At 38.7% G+C, this 16,842-nt stretch overlaps 1 pseudogene; it reads left to right on the top strand.

Annotated features, from left to right (window-relative positions):
- Positions 1-11,249: 11,249 nt before the first annotated feature.
- On the top strand, positions 11,250-12,662 carry LOC131530141 (putative nuclease HARBI1; annotated as a pseudogene).
- Positions 12,663-16,842: the final 4,180 nt, after the last annotated feature.

Here is a 16,842-nt window from a genome sequence, read left to right as displayed (position 1 = left end):
TTTTAGTACTGTACAAACTGAACGATGTACAAACTGTTTTCTTCATGGAGACAAGAAAGTAAATTAAACAAATGTCCCTGCAAGGTCAAAAATGATTGGTATTACTATCCTTGTGGGGACATTTGGTCCCCACATAGAGAATACCAGTACACACACACAATCAATCAAAACTCATTGATGACTGACAAAGTATTCCAGAGAACAGTGATATAAATCTCAGTGTCACCTTTTTAGTTTAATTAAAGAAGAAGAAGAATGTTGTTAAAAGAGAAAAGGGAGAAAGTAATGTCCTTTTAATCAGTTTCTCCACTGAATCAGTGAATCTTTGTGGCTATTGTGAGGATATATGCAATATCGGGTATCATAGTGTCACACAAGTTTAAAGAACAAGGACCCAATAGTTTCGTTCTATACAATATTTGGTAACACTTTAGAATAGGGAACACTTATTCATTATTAACTACGACTTTTCCCTCAATAAATTCCTAATTTGCTGCTTATTAATAGTTAGTAAGGTAGTTGTTAAGTTTAGGTATTGGGTAGGATTAGGGATGTAGAATAATGCATTAATATGTGCTTAATTGCTACTAATAAATGGCTAGTATTCTAGTAATATGCAAGCTAATAAGCAAGTAGTTAAGAGACCATAAAATAAAGTGTTACCCAATATTTAGTATTTTTCAGATTATAATTATGATTTACATTGCTCACGGTTGATGAGACTTTTCATTCATTACTTGTCATTATATATTTTGCAACAAATAACACATTTTGCTGCATGAAGGACTGCAATAGCACAACAGAAACAACAGTTTCTTCTGCATCATAAGAACTACTATGAAGCATTTATTCTTGTCACTTATGATGCAGCTTGTATCATGAACATCATCCAGTGAGGGCTGGGTGTCTTTTACTCTTTCACACACAGAGATGAGGGAATCCCACGGTGTCTGTCATCCCTGCAGACTCCTGCAGTCTCCTCCTGTCTCACGTTTGTTGATCTGCAATGCAGTGCCAGGCTTCCCCAGCTCTCTCTCTCTCTCTCTCTCTCTCTCACACACACGGCTATCATCTGCAGTATGTGCGGGTAATATCCTCCTCTCGGTGTGTTTGGTCTTTATAAGAGCGTCTCAAGCAGTGCCATACCGCCCCTCACAGAGCGGAAAAGACACTGCAGGGAAGCGCCAAGAACAGCTACAATATTACAGATTTCATCTTCAAATCAAAATGAAGAAATAAGAATTCAGTTGTAAAAAATAGTATTAATTTAGTTAATTAATTAGTTTAGCATTAATTTAGTAATTAGTATTAATTTAGCACCAGTTGTGCCGCTGAATAGTTTTGTGGAAACCACTAAAAAAATTACAAAATAAAATAATGAACAAGGATGCATGCAATTTATCAAAAGTGATTATAAAGACTTTTGTAATGTTTCAGAATATTTCTATTTCAGATAAATGCTGCTCTCTTGAACTCTCTGTTCATCAAAGAATCATGAAAGAAAAAAAATAAGGTTTCCTCAAAAATGTCAAGCTGTAAAAAATGTTCTCGGCATTAATACAAACAAGAACCATTATTATTAACTAAGCACTAATAACTGCACAGTAAATAAGCATATTAGAATGATTTCTGAAGGATCATTTGACGCCGAAGACTGGAGTAATGATGCTGAAAATTCAGCTTGGCTTCACAACTATAAATTACAGTTTTAAATATGTTTAAATAGAAAACAGTACTTTTAAATTGTAATAATATTTCATAATATTATGGTTTTTATTGTATTTTTTTAATCAAATAAATGCAACTTTGTTTATCAGAAGAGACTTCTTTCCAAAATACTGACATTTGACCAGATCTTTTTTAGTGTTATAAAATGTTATAAATATAACATATATAATATAAATATAAATAATATAAATGCTATTTTCTCAATAAAGAATTTGAATAATGTTCATAACGCATGTACTCCAGATGCCTATAGACTTGGTCGGCATTGCTGGGAACGCCCACAAAAACTGTTTGAATTAATGCGTGGAGACCTTGTTAGATGCTTGATCTTTACTTTTTGTTATGATTTCGATTGATTTTTGCTTGGTGCAATGCTGAAAAGTTGCTGTGTGGCGTTCTGTATCTCTAATAAGTAAAAACAACTGTAGCAAACAAGTGGGTAGCACACAACATCAGAACTCTGACAGCAGTTATGGATATACAACGTATGAAATATATCAAGCTTAATATTCATATTTATATGCACTCCAGATAGGCTAGACTTACCCTTCAATGACCTGTCATTAGTCCCGTCCCCCTGCATCACAACCCAGTTCTGATGGGGCTTACAGCAACCCTCCTTCAGATCAAATAAATGTCACTCCCTGATATTTTGTGATGTAAATGTCATAATCTATTACTGTAAAATATTTATTTCATATTATTATACACAATCCCTTACAAAAATTAACAATGGTATTACTATAGTAAATGTAGGCTATAGTAGGCTAACCGTGTTTTTTGGGTATTTTTATTACCAGTTGTAGCCTATAACCACAGTTTTACTACAAATACCATGGTTAAACTATGGTTAGTGTAGCAAAACATGTTTAATTTGTTTTTACCATGGTTTACCTATAATAACCATGTTTTTTAGGTTGTAACCACAGTTAATTTTCATAAGGGATATTTTTATGTTATTTTATATCTTTTTATTTTACAGCGTGTATTTGTGAAAATGATTAGGCTATACGTTTAGCACACATGTCACGAATCCTGTCTGTGGCCTTCTGTCCACTTGCCACCAGACGTCGCCCTCCGATTACATTGACTCTTGAACTACACTACTGTTGCACGTCACCCACGGACTACAATACCCATCATCCATCGCACTGATGACACACACACAGCTGATTGCACTGATCACACGCCTTACTTAAGCCATGGACTTCCTCTTCCTCTCGGCCAAGTATTGTATAGCGTTTATCACTGTGATAGCTGATAGCTACTTTACGGAGCCTGCTCTAGTTTTCGTAGTCTAGTCTAGTCTTAGTCTTGCCTTGCCTGATTTCCCGGTTCCTGGTTCCTGATTCTTGCCACTGTGGGATTACAAATGTATTTAAATGTTTAATTTAGATTCCAATGTAATAATGTACAAACTGAAGAAGTTGTATACATTGTATTTAGCATTTATGGTAAAGATGGTGACATCAGATGAACGACTGTGATATACAAAGTTTGTAGCAAGAGGTTGTCAGTTCCTGTTAACTCTTACAAAGCAGATGTCAGGCCACAAAACAAACTCTTCAATCAGGCTTTGATCTCTTTGTGAAGCCAAACACCCAGAAACCCTTACAATGCAAATGTCATGCCATAAGACAATAAACTCTCTAATCAGACAAGAAGATCTGAGAGAAAGACCATTTGGTCCACTCATCCATCCTTCCTCCCTGGGCTCACTGAAAGCTTGATAGAATCAAATCCTCTCTCATTTGCATGCTTTGTTTAATTTTGTCACCTAGGTGCTTGGTTTCCATTCCTAAGCCCTGCCCCCTAAATGTATATAAATTACAATGTATCACTGCTTTAGTTAGATTTTCGATGACTACAGCTACCGACAGCTTGTGTTCTCAATAAAAGAATCCTGCTGAAGATACAACCCGAAGTCTCCTGGTCTTCACTTCTGAGTTGCCTAAACTTTAGAAGATATAAGTTCACAACAGATGGTGCCGTGTGACCCGGATAGAGTTCCAGCTTCCTCACCTGAATCCAGATTGAAAACTTCAAGCTCAAACAAAGATCTGCTTCCAGACTGCATCTTTTGGAATCCAGCGAAAACTTCCAGCTGAACAAAGATTTCCAGACTGAATTTTTCTTTCAACCAAGGTCGTGGTGAGTGCTGTCTCTAATCCAAAAGAACCTTTAAGACCAGTACAAATGTTTATCCTCTGCGCCGACAGAGAAGAGTTAACAGACAGCTGTAGGGTTTGGTTAACTAAGTTTATCCTCTAAAAAATGTACTTTTAGAGATGAAAGTTATCCTCTGTCCAGGCAGGGAAGATTAGCATCACGTGCTAATATTGTGTTACCCTCTGTTTTCAGGCAGGGAAGATTGGCATTTACATGCTAGTTATTTTGGTTTATTCTCTTTTCACAGAGAAGGTTAGCATTTCATGCTAATAATTTTGGTTTATCCTCTGTTCTTGTAGGCAGGGAAGTTAAGTGTGACGTGTTGGTAATTTAGAAAGTTAACAATAGTTAAGCTGTGTTAACAAGTGTACCCTCTGTTGATCAGAGAAGTTTTAGTGTTTTTGATTGTGTGGTAACAAAGTTAACAATAGTTAAGCTGTGTTAACAAGTGTACCCTCTGTTGATCAGAGAAGTTTTAGTGTTTTTGATTGTGTGGTAACAAAGAAACTCACAAAATGGTTAGAAGGAATACTAGGCTGATTCCAACAACAGAAAAAGATGGTCTTGCGACTCCATTGTGGTCAGATAGTGAATTCAAAACACTTTTAGGAGAACAAATGAACCTAATAATCACTGAGAAAGTTAGAAAAACTAACTCAGAAATATGAGATCCATCCAGACAAGACTTGGTCTGTAGATGAGTGTAAAAGGTGTTAGGAGCATGTATTCGCAAGAACAATGTTAAAGGCATTATCTGCTGCCACAGAGAATTTGGTTTAACACTAGCTACACAACAATCTCAGCGTAATTCAGAGCTAGAGAAACAGAACAATGAGCTTCAAGCCAGAGTATCCTCTTTGACTAAGAAATTGAACCACAACAAAGCTGCAGCAAAAACTGATGTGGAAGTTAGTCAGCCGGATACAATTTACCCTGACTTACAAGCTTTCTTTGAAAGAGATGTAATCATCCAATCAGTAATTGATGTGCCTGTAAATTCGGTCAATGTTTGTGGTGCTCGGAGAAGATCTCAAGGAATTGAGGAATTGAAAGTGTTGCTCCCAACTCTTCTGTTGTGCAAGTACAAACTGTTGCCAGAACACTAGGACCTAAAGATATAGAGAGACTGTCTCAGAGCTTACCCTCAGCACGCACAGATTTTTCTGAATTTAGAAGAGCATTGATCCGCAAAATGCGTCTATACGACATGTCGTTAGCAGAAGTCACACAGCTGATGTCACAAATTCTAACTGAATCTGAATTCAACAGTTTTGAGTCTGCTGTTACTTCTGAACTACAACATGCCAGTAAAGGTGATTTGAGAGAAGGTGTTTTGAAAATTCTAAAGAATATCATGGGACCCAAAATAGACTGGTCCAGAATCACTAACTGTGTGCAAAGGAAAGAAGAAACTGTGAGTGAATACACTGAAAGGTTTTGTCAGTCAGCTGTAACTTACAGTGGAATAGTGGATGATTCTGAAAGTGTGCTTGAAGACAAAGGACCACTAGTTCGAACATGGTTTGATGGCCTTTTATCAGTGTACAGATCGGCTTTGCCGTTCTTAGATCTAACATGGTTCACTGGAAGCTTGCAAAACAGCTTGGACAGGTTAGCTACTTGGGAAAGAGACTCTGATGTTAAAGCCAGAGTAAAGATTGCAGCAGCGTCCTTTAAGGTCAACACAGAGAACCGACAGAAACGTAAGTGTCCTAAGAAGGAGGGCAGTTGTCATTACTGTGGTAAACCTGGACACTGGATGAAAGAGTGTAGGAAAAGCAAAAGACATTAGGAGAAATTAACAGCTTTACTCAGCTTCTACTCAGTCTACTTGGTACTCTGAAGCAGCCCCTCCCACTTCACCGAACTGTTGGAGCAGTTTGCTCAGGTGTTAACTGTTAGGGCTGTGAGTGCTTAATTCCCAGTAATGTACAACAAAGCTGAAAGATTCTTTGTAAATAAAACTACAGGAAGGTTACTGTCACTTCCTTCCATTGAGAGAATGCTAGTTAAGTACACTCACAGCCTTCAAAGCTATACTACAGCACACCACAGTCACTCACCTATCCTCTTTGGGTTATGATGTTTGTTATGACTGATGTTCCATTAGAGGATGGAGATGTCACACACTAAAGTTTGCACACCACCTACAGGGATAGGTTAGGACACATGGACCAGTGAGGAGCCGCAGGGAAGAACCGGATGCAACAGGCTTCGGGGGCCAACCCTGTGGTGAACACACCCTCATAGGCCTTCCCCATCCACTAGTCCACCCTCACCTCACTGTTCTTTAGGTGTCACAGGAATTAAGAAATAGGGAAAGAAGGAACAACAATAGCAGACGCAGATTGAACAGAGGATACAACCCTAATGTTTGTAGTCTTTAGAACAAATACTGCTGTCTTTTGTTTTCTTTCTTCCTCTGTGCAGATACCACTTGATGGCTGTTCCAAGACCCATGCGCACCGAACTCCTCACCTGTGTATGAAGCCACAACCTCTAAAAGACAACGAGACCCACTGCCGAGCCAACTGTCACGAAAGACAGAACAAAGAAAAAAAATACACAACGCAGAGAATCACATACGGAACTTCAGTCATCATCAACATGAACAAGATTGTCGTATTATTAACCATCATGGACATCACGCTAAGTGTAGACCCCAGAAACAACATATTCTTAGAGCTGATGAATATGTCAAGAAATGCCTTGTTTGCTGGAAAGAACGTTTGCATGCCACACGCACCTTCAGTAGGAGCAGGAATCCCATGGGTGGCACACCCTATCTCCAAATGTGATACGTGTACCTTATTCGATCATCATACCAGTGGATTATACAACAAGGATACATGTCACAACGTAACGATTCCTCCAGCTTCTCGTGTTGCATTCCTGGACTACCATCCTGCAACCTAACTTCAGCTACTCCCATCATGACAGATCTACTCATGCCAATGATGTTCTATTGGTGCATGGAAAATTATGCTCCAGCATCGACTACACTGGGTGAAATTCCTCGTGAACGTTGCAGCTTTGTGATTGAAAGAGGAACCAAATTCAATGTGTACGTTACTACATCAGTTACGAAGAGGAGAATGACTTAAAAGAGTGTCTCTACGGGAACCCATCCCTACCGAAATTTTTTGCCATAAATCAGTTGTGTATGATTCCTCCACCGACTGGCACTTTGTGGTTATGTGGAACTTCTGTCTACAGCATCCTACCCAGCCAATTCAACGGCAGGTGCACCCTGGTTTATGTTCTACCAGCTATCAGAGAAAACACACACTCCACCTCAAATTCTCCACATCTACAAAATTCAGCTTCTACCAACAAAGAGGGCTGCATTCCAGGACTCACTTGTGTACAAACGTGGTGGTCAAGAACTCTTGGAGCATTAATCCCATCGTATGGTGTCATGCAGGCTCTCGATCAAGTCAGAAGCCTGTCGGATTCTGTACAGAAATTGGCCAATGATACGGTTTTGGCCCTGGGCAATATCACGGACACTCTCGCTTCACACAAGATGATGATCTTACAGAACAGAGTGGCCTTGGATTACATTCTTGCAACACAAGGGGGAGCCTGTACCATTATCGGCCCTGAATGCTGCACCGGTTTAATGGATCCAACCAAGAACTTGAACAATATCCAACAAGACATCCTTGATCTTTCAGTAAAATTACACCAGATGACTGAAGATAATTCTTCATGGTTCGGAAACTTGTTAGGTAAACCCTGGCTGTGGATCAAGGACATAGCAATTCTGCTGTTGTTTCTCATACTGGTGTACTATCTATGCATCCACAGTATCAAGTGTTTCGTTCAGCAAATGACTTCCGCCTCTCACGAGGAAATGACAGTTCCAACCAGAAAAGATTATTACCCGTAAGAACTTCACGGACCATAATTGTATGTTTTGTTTCTGTGTCAGCATGCAGTTCGTCCCTACAGACAATCAACACAGAACAAGTGCTATGTGCCTGTAACGATCACAAGTTACAAGAATAAACTTTTAAGTGTCTAAATTTGTATTTTGTGAGAGTTATTAGAACTCTCAAAGGGGGAATTGTGGGATTACAAATGTATTTAAATGTTTAATTTAGATTTCAATGTAATAATGTACAAACTGAAGAAGTTGTATACATTGTATTTAGCATTTATGGTAAAGATGATGACATCAGATGAACGACTGTGATATACAAAGTTTGTAGCAAGAGGTTGTCAGTTCCTGTTAACTCTTACAAAGCAGATGTCAGGCCACAAAACAAACTCTTCAATCAGGCTTTGATCTCTTTGTGAAGCCAAACACCCAGAAACCCTTACAATGCAAATGTCATGCCATAAGACAATAAACTCTCTAATCAGACAAGAAGATCTGAGAGAAAGACCATTTGGTCCACTCATCCATCCTTCCTCCCTGGGCTCACTGAAAGCTTGATAGAATCAAATCCTCTCTCATTTGCATGCTTTGTTTAATTGGTTTCCATTCCTAAGCCCTGCCCCCTAAATGTATATAAATTACAATGTATCACTGCTTTAGTTAGATTTTCGATGACTACAGCTACTGACAGCTTGTGTTCTCAATAAAAGAATCCTGCTGAAGATACAACCCGAAGTCTCCTGGTCTTCACTTCTGAGTTGCCTAAACTTTAGAAGATATAAGTTCACAACACCACGTATCTTGGATCAATCCTTTGCTTGCTGTTTGGACTGTGTTTGCTCCTCTACTGGATTTATGTTCACGTTTACGGATTACCCCTTTTGTCAAACCCTCTGGATTATGTTTGCTGTCATCTGACTCAAGCCCGTTTAGGATTGCTCTTTTGTCTTGCCTGTGCCATACCTGTTTGCTGATTTTTGACCCTGCCTGTGTTTGACTATGTTTCTAAATAAAAGCTTGCACATGGATCCGTATGCCTCACGTCTCCTCGGCTCCGTTACAACACACCACATAATGCTGTGCATTTCAAGGCACTTCAGTAGACCTTTAATGTTACCTTTGTTTTGTCAATGTTAAAATTATTTTTAATATATCAATAAAAAAGTATGACAGGCTTTTACTAGTTACCTCTAGTCTTTATCACTTTATTAAGATTAAGCATACAAAACGACAAATGTTTACTTTCACAAGCCGTCACATATAGGCTTGTAGTAAACTGTCTCTTGCCTGGAGACTCAATCAGGTAAAAAAAAGTGTCAGGAAACGACACCTCTGGCCATTTCGTTGGGTCGTTTGTCCAGTCACAGATACCGTACGGACAGTCCGACACAATATGTTTTTCGACGTGGAAATGATTTTATGTACACCATTCTGGGTCAACACCATGCTTTTCCAATGAGGGGGAAAGTATCGTTTTCCCCCATGCCAACTCTGCCCACACAGCTATGACACAACACCGACCAAATCTATAGGCTTCTGGTACTAATTTGTAAGTGCAAAAAATTGCAGCTTTCACCATATCGTAATTTAGGCTGTCTTCTAAGGATAAACTAGCACAAACCTCCTGAGCCTTGCCCGTCAATTTGCACTGCAGCAACAAAGGCCACACTTCCCTTGACCAGTTAACTACGGATGCAATACGTTCAAACCTGCTAAAATACGAATCGACTTCGGCCTCTTGATACTGCGGCACGAGAGAGATATGCTTACTCACATCAAAGGTGGTTCCCGGAGACACAGCCGGGAGCATCAGCGGTCTGTACAGATGACACTGTTGGAACAGGTGCATTCTTGGCGGTGTTCAGTTCAAGCTCATGCAGCTTAACCTGCTTATCCACCTCAATTTCCAACCTGCGAACTTCGAGTCGTAACTTCATCTCAGCCTTCTTCCTCTTCTGCCTTTTCAAGCGCTTCGATTTGGACCCATGCCAAATGGACTTTACAGTTTTTCCTCGATTGCACATATACACTATAACTGATTCATTTGGCACAATTTTCCAAACCATTCATACAGTTCTTGAAACAAAGACACATTTCTCAAAACTTTTAACACATTTCACCTGCTTTCACACACGCTCCAATTTGTTTTCTACAGAACTCTACACATGAACGACATCATTTTGCACAGGTTTAACCATGTTCTCATTGAGAAAACACAAATAAACAATATAACTACCTCAAGAATCACAAAATGAACAAAAATAGCACACACTTATCCATGTGTGAACATTCAGTAGCAAAACTGATGACACAGCAGTCAGAATCTCAGGATGATATGCACAGGAGCACAAGTGATTATGAGTTTTGAAAAATGAATCTTGGTCGTGGGAGACAAAGAGGAATAGGAGGAGAAAAGAAAAAATGAAGGGGATGAGGACAAAGGTCAGTTGTTGCTGATGAAATATAAAGCACTATAGTTGTGCATGGAATGAGCATAAGGAAAGCTGCCTGCAGGATCATCTACTTACACATTACAATTACAGTACATAGCAGCAGTACTTCAGATGAGAGAACTTTCACTATTCTTTGTACTGTAAATACTGTAGCACACAGCCTCAAACTCGTAACTGTTGAACTGATTTGTAGCCAAGTACTTTTCACATGTATTTGTGCAGAACTGATGAGTCGACTGTCTAGGGGAGGCAGAGAAAGTCTTTTCTCATAAAACTAAGAAACTGTTATAGTGGAACAAATAAGGATATTACCAATACTGTAATGCAACTTGGCAGAGGATGCTGTATTTCTTTATTTATTGCTGTACAGAAACTGACAGGATATTCCAATATGTGTTTACTGTATATTCAGTTGTTTGTTTTTTGTACTTTTCTCTTCTAGTGCTTTTCATCTACTGTAAGATAACTTTACAGTAGTGTAGTGTAATGAAAGTAAACTTTTCTTAAAGTTTATTGGTGAATTTTACTGTATCTTCACAACTCTATTTATGCTGCATACTGTAACAGTCATTGAATAGCAAGATGTTTCCTGTTTCCCAAAAGGAGATTTTTGTGACAGTGTTTTGAATTGATCTCACTAGTGTTTTCTAGTCAGGAAAATAGTCTGTGCATTTGACAGCTTTGTGTGTCATCTGAGGCCAAAGATTAGATTCTGACAAATGAGAATGTGTTTTTGACTAAAATGTTTGACTTTGACCTGGGGCCTGTACCATGAAGCCGGTTTAGCTGGCTAGCCAGGTAAGTTTCAGTTTAGTTTGCCCCAACTCTGGGTTTTAGGTACCATGAAGGTAGCTCGGCTTTAAGCGTTGTTTGTCGCCATGGTATCTTATGCTGCACGGCTAACCTGCTCCGGGGCAGGTTATGTTCTGGATTTGAGGTCTCAGACTGAAATTCGACCAATCAGCTGTGATCAAAGAAACATATAGGTGACGTCACATATCCCAGTGTCTGTTGCAATGGCTTCACCTTTTCTACCAAATCCTGTGGACATCTCCGCACAAATTGTTAGACGAGCACTTCGTAGAGAAAGAGTTTTTAGGGACAGACAAAATCCCCTAGATTTTCCTGATACTTACTTGTATGAAAGATACAGATTCTCCATGAAGGAATCTCTTATATTTGCGAACTTCTTGAGCCGCACATATCAAATGTGACACGTCGAAGTCATGCTCTTACTGTACCGCAAATGGTATGCATTGCGTTGCGTTTTTGCAAGCGATGCGTACTTGTATGCGGTCGGTGATGCAGAGAACCTTGGGAAAAACACGGTTTGTCGAACCATTCGCAAGGTGGTCCTCGCACTGCAGGGGTACATGAATAGCTTCATAGTGTTCCCTGGACATTTATCGACCATGTCCATAAAAGAGGGCTTTTATAAAATTGCCGGTAAGATTGATAGGGTGACACTACATGAACAGATTTACTTTTATACATTCACTTTTTTCTCCCCAGAAAGCAGATTTCACTTAGAACACTTAAATTATACAATACAGTACATGTTAATATTATTCTAAATCTTTTAACAAATATATTAATCTTATGATAGGATTCCCTAGAGTCATAGGAGCAATAGACTGCACACACGTTGCAATCTCCACAGCTCTTGGAGAACATGAGGCAGATTATGTGAATAGAAAGTCCTTTCACAGCGTCAATGTTCAGGTAGGTGTACTATAGGTGTACTACTATTCAAGATGACTTATTTTCAGTGAGATGAATCATTAACACATGACAATGATGTACTGTACATTTAATCTTCAGATAACTTGTGATCATGAATGCATGATCACAAGCTTGATGCCAAATGGCCTGGCTCAGTGCATGACTCACGAATTTTCCGTGAGTCTGTGTTGTGTCAGCGCTTTGAGGAAGGCAAGTTACAGTACAAAACACTTTAAAGTGTTCTTTTTAATTGACAAAGCAAAACTTATACAATTTTCCCTTTTCTGTTCTGTGACAGGGCTTTTTGATGGCCTGTTGGTAGGAGACAGGGGTTATGCATGCCAGAGATTTTTACTAACCCCTATCCTGACCCTCAGACAAGGCCACAAAACAGGTTCAATGTGGCCCTCAGTAAAACCAGGGTCAAGATTGAGATGACCTTTGGCATCCTAAAGGCACGTTTCAACTGCCTTCGGCGGTTAAGGGTGTCACCAGAGCGGGCATCACAGATAGTGGCTGCATGTGCCATTCTGCACAATATAGCCACTATCAGAAAGGAGCAAGCACCACCACTAAACCAGCTTCTCCCCGATGAAATTGACCCAATCACACTTGACCACCCAGCTGGCACAGCTGTCAGAGATGCAGTCACCATACAATATTTTACTTAATAAAAGTAAATTGAAACTGCAGATAGGTCTCAAATGGTTTTATTGTTGATGTGGCTAAGGAGGAGAAAGAGAGAAAGATGCATTAATAAGTATTGAGTGTTCATACTAATGTGTTGCCTGTTTTAGCAAGTTCACATACTGAGATCTGTTTTTCCAGCTGTTTGATCTCCAATTTAATTTTTTTAATTTGGAGGCTCCTCAGCTCACAGTCCAGCTCCTTTAGTGTGCAGTCCAATTCTAGGCTCCTTTTGTAAAGGGCCCTGACTGAGTCAGTTTCCACCTGAAACATAATTCCACCACAAACAGTCATTACAAGTCTTAAGGTAAATCAAATGACAAAAGGCATGACTTAATACAGGCACAGGACTGGCTGTAATTTATGTCAAGGGTTTAAAGCAGTACCTTGTTCACATTCCTTCTGAAGCCCATTGAGGTAGAGGCGTCAGTTTGTGGGGTAGGTTGTGAAAAATCCTACAATAAAAGATAAGGGCCAGTCACATTGGTGTGACATTAAAATGTGTGCCATTAAAAAGCAAAAAAACAATGCATTCACCTCAGCAATGGTTTCAGAACACACAGAGAGGGTGTCTTCGTCATTTGCGTCACCCTAATAAATAAAAGTAGGCCAATGTAAAGCGTAACTGTTGTAAAGCATATTCACAGTGTTCTGTCTGCTGCAAGTTCACCTCTGTGTGGGAGACTGTGTGAACATGTGCCGGCTTCAACAGGGACACTGCATTTCCCTCTACTGCAGAACATACAGTCAGCCACATGTACAACTTTTAAAAGGTAGTAATGCATTGCACACATACCCAGTGTCACTTGCTTAGAGGAGCCAGCACCAGGGTCAGATTGTACAGCACCTGTAATACCATCCATAATCGGCCGCCTTATTGCTACTCAGAGCCAGCTCCTCTGCCACAGTGTATTCTGAGGTGGCCCTCCCCAGTTTTCGAAGGTCACACTTTTTCTGTTTGCTGCAAAAAGTTTTTGTGAAAATGTTCACGAAAGTAATAAAAGGTTATGGTAAATACTCACCACTTTGAATGATATTTTTATATTTTGTCTTTATCTGCTGCCAAGAACGTTTGTAGTTGGGGTTGCATCTAAAAATCAATGAATAGCCTATTAATCTATATGACGAGGCCTAATATACAGTCACATTTTTATACACAAACCTTTATACATACAGTATACATATATACACATTTTAATTTAAGCATTAATACATTTTTAAAATAAAACTAACTGTTAACATACGTCTAACGCACAGTGAAGTAACATGAGTAACTTGAACAACTAACGGAATTAACATTAGATTAATAAATGCTGAAAAACTATCGTTCATTGTCAATTCATGTTAGCTGCATTACGTTCTCTAAACAAATACAACCTTATTGTAAAGGCATCATATACACGCACACACATACATCATGCACATCATTTTAATTAATATTGAATGTATATTTGTTTAATTTACGCATTAACGCAATCAGCGATCTTTTTCCAACACTCTTCTCTTGCTTTGGCAGCAGATACAGTATTACTGCGTGCTCGAAACACATGTTTATATTCTTCATACTTTTGAATAATTATTTCTTGCTCCTCCGCAGAAAAATAGACAGCTCTCGCTCTATCCATATTGAACGCGATTGGTTGTTCGGTGCCGACGTCACTCTTTTATGTGCACGCGCCCGTGGAGTAATCATAGCTTAAGGATCAAAGCCCGAGTTGACAGAGAAAGTTGATGAGCTGCCTCATGGTACCAATTAAGCCTGATAGCATCGGTTTGGTTTTGTCAACTCAAAACTAATCCTGTAACCCGGAGTTTGTTTAGCCACCATCATGGTACAGGCCCCTGGAAGTTTGAAGTTTGCACAATTGGGTGTGTAGTTTTGAGATTGTGTTTATAGTTGTGAGAAAATGGTGACTTGTTTTGTGAATTGTGTGTTAGCAATCGAGAAAAACTGTAAGCCACGCATCACCTCCAGACCCAGAGGCCAGAGAAAAAGGTTCAAAGGGCGGCAGGGAATCTTTGGCTTTGGAACCCTCTACCTCAGCAACCCCACTTTGCTCCCCCTCACCCGACAACGGTACATGAACATCGGCACCAAGAGAATCTTCCTCGACTCTTGCAGGCATGGGCGGATTGGCCATCTGGCAATTCTGGCAAATGCCAGAGGGGCTGGACCATTTTTTTAATGTGGGCCAGTCAGATTTTTACTGCCAGGCGCCTGGTCCCGAGATGGGCCGACCGACCTGATCAGAGGTTCAGTCAAATCAAGCGTGTCATCAGAGAGAGTGCAACATGAGATAGGTAATGATAAAAAAAGGAAAGGCGGTGCAGAAAAACTAACTTTGAGAAAGCAAAAAAAAAAAAAAAAAAGGATCTTAGGGCCCACGCGGCCAAATGCGTAAAATTAACCGATTTCTTTTCAAAAGGTTTAAATTCGGCTGCTGCAGTGGAGGAAAGTGCTATATACAGTGGTGTGAAAAAGTGTTGGCCCCCTTCTTGATTGTTTGTCACACTTTAATGTTTCAGATCAAACTAATTTAAATATTAATCAAAGATAACACAAGTAAACACAACATGCAGTTTTTAAAATAAGTTTTTTATTATGAAGGGAAAACAAAATCCAAACCCACATGGCCTTGTGTGAAAAAGTGCTTGCCCCCTAAACCTAATAACTGGTTGGGCCACCCTTAGCAGCAACAACTGCAATCAAGCGTTTGCGAAAACTGGCAATGAGTCTTTCACATCACTTTGGAGGAATTTTAGCCCACTCTTCTTTGCAGAATTGTTGTAATTCAGCCACATTGGAGGGTTTTTGAGCATGAACCGCCTTTTTAAGGTCATGCCACAGCATCATAGGATTCAGGTTCAGAAAGAACAGCATTTATCTGAAATAGAAATCTTTTGTAAAATTATAAATGTCTTTATCATCACTTTTGATCAATTTAAAGCATGCTTGCTAGATAAAAGTTTTAATGTCTATCACTTCTTTACTAAAAAAAATAAATAAATAAAATAAAAATTATATATATGTGTGTGTGTGTGTGTGTGTTTCTTGAGCAGCAAATAAGCGTATTAGAATGATTTCTGAAGGATCATGTGACACTGAAGACTGGAGTAATGATGCTGAAAATTCAGCTTTGATCACAGAAATAAATTACATTTTAAATTACATATTCAAATAGAAAGCAGTTATTTTAAATAGTAAAAAATATTTCACAATATTTCTGTTTTTTTCTGTATTTTGGATCAAATAAGTGCAGGCTTGGTGAGCAGAAGAGAATTCTTTAAAAAATATTACAGTTTTTGCCTATTGCTTACACACTTTTTGCAGAATTTGGCTCATTATGTCAAAACTCTACACATAAGCCAATCAGACATAGCACTTGGAGATTAACAACACATCTATGCCAAAATGAAACACTGCAATCAAAACTTAACACTCCTTCTAAAAATGAAATTCTTGCAACAAAACCATATAAACAAGCACAATTTGAATTGCTCTTTCATATAACCAGCGACACACTTTATATAAAACACTGCAGTCTTTGTGTTTCTATTTTTATTGTAATTTTCTCAGACTCATTCTTCTGTAAAACTCAAAAGTAGAATTTCTGCAGTAATCAAACAAGAGTTTTTAGAGGAGACATTAGTAAGAAACATTGTAAAAAAGTGACACGAGTCATGAGATATAAATGAGAAAAAACATAAATACAACACCCTTCAGTCTTGCTATAATAGCCTATTTTTGCTGAATCATGAAATAATTCAGGAATCTGGTTTTGCTTTAAAAAGTATGAATAAATATATGTATTAAGCATTTATAACGGAGTTAAAAATGGCTCACTATTAGGCAGGTATTGCATTAAAATCACCCTTTTTATTCAAGCATTTATAACTGCTCAACAATTATTTAGTCATTCATGGACATTATAAACCCTTTATAATGGGAACCTTAATCTAAAGTGTTACCATAATCTCTAAACAATATCTTGAAGTGTTTCATTTCTTTTTTATATTGAGAGAGATTGTATTGATGCTTGCCATTTAATTATTTGACTTTATTGTGCAGCTCTGTTGTGTACTACCTGCTCTGATATTATGCAACACTTTGAAATTTTCCAAAAAGACATGGCCATTGTTGGCCAATAAAATGCTGTGTTAATAACAATCAGCAGAGTTGCAAAAAACAGGTTGAGAAGA

Source organism: Onychostoma macrolepis, chromosome 22 (assembly GCF_012432095.1).
Source record: "Onychostoma macrolepis isolate SWU-2019 chromosome 22, ASM1243209v1, whole genome shotgun sequence".
Lineage (NCBI taxonomy): Eukaryota > Metazoa > Chordata > Actinopteri > Cypriniformes > Cyprinidae > Onychostoma > Onychostoma macrolepis.
The sequence above is the reverse complement of the archived record's forward strand: the minus strand, read 5'-3'. Positions and strand labels throughout refer to the sequence as shown.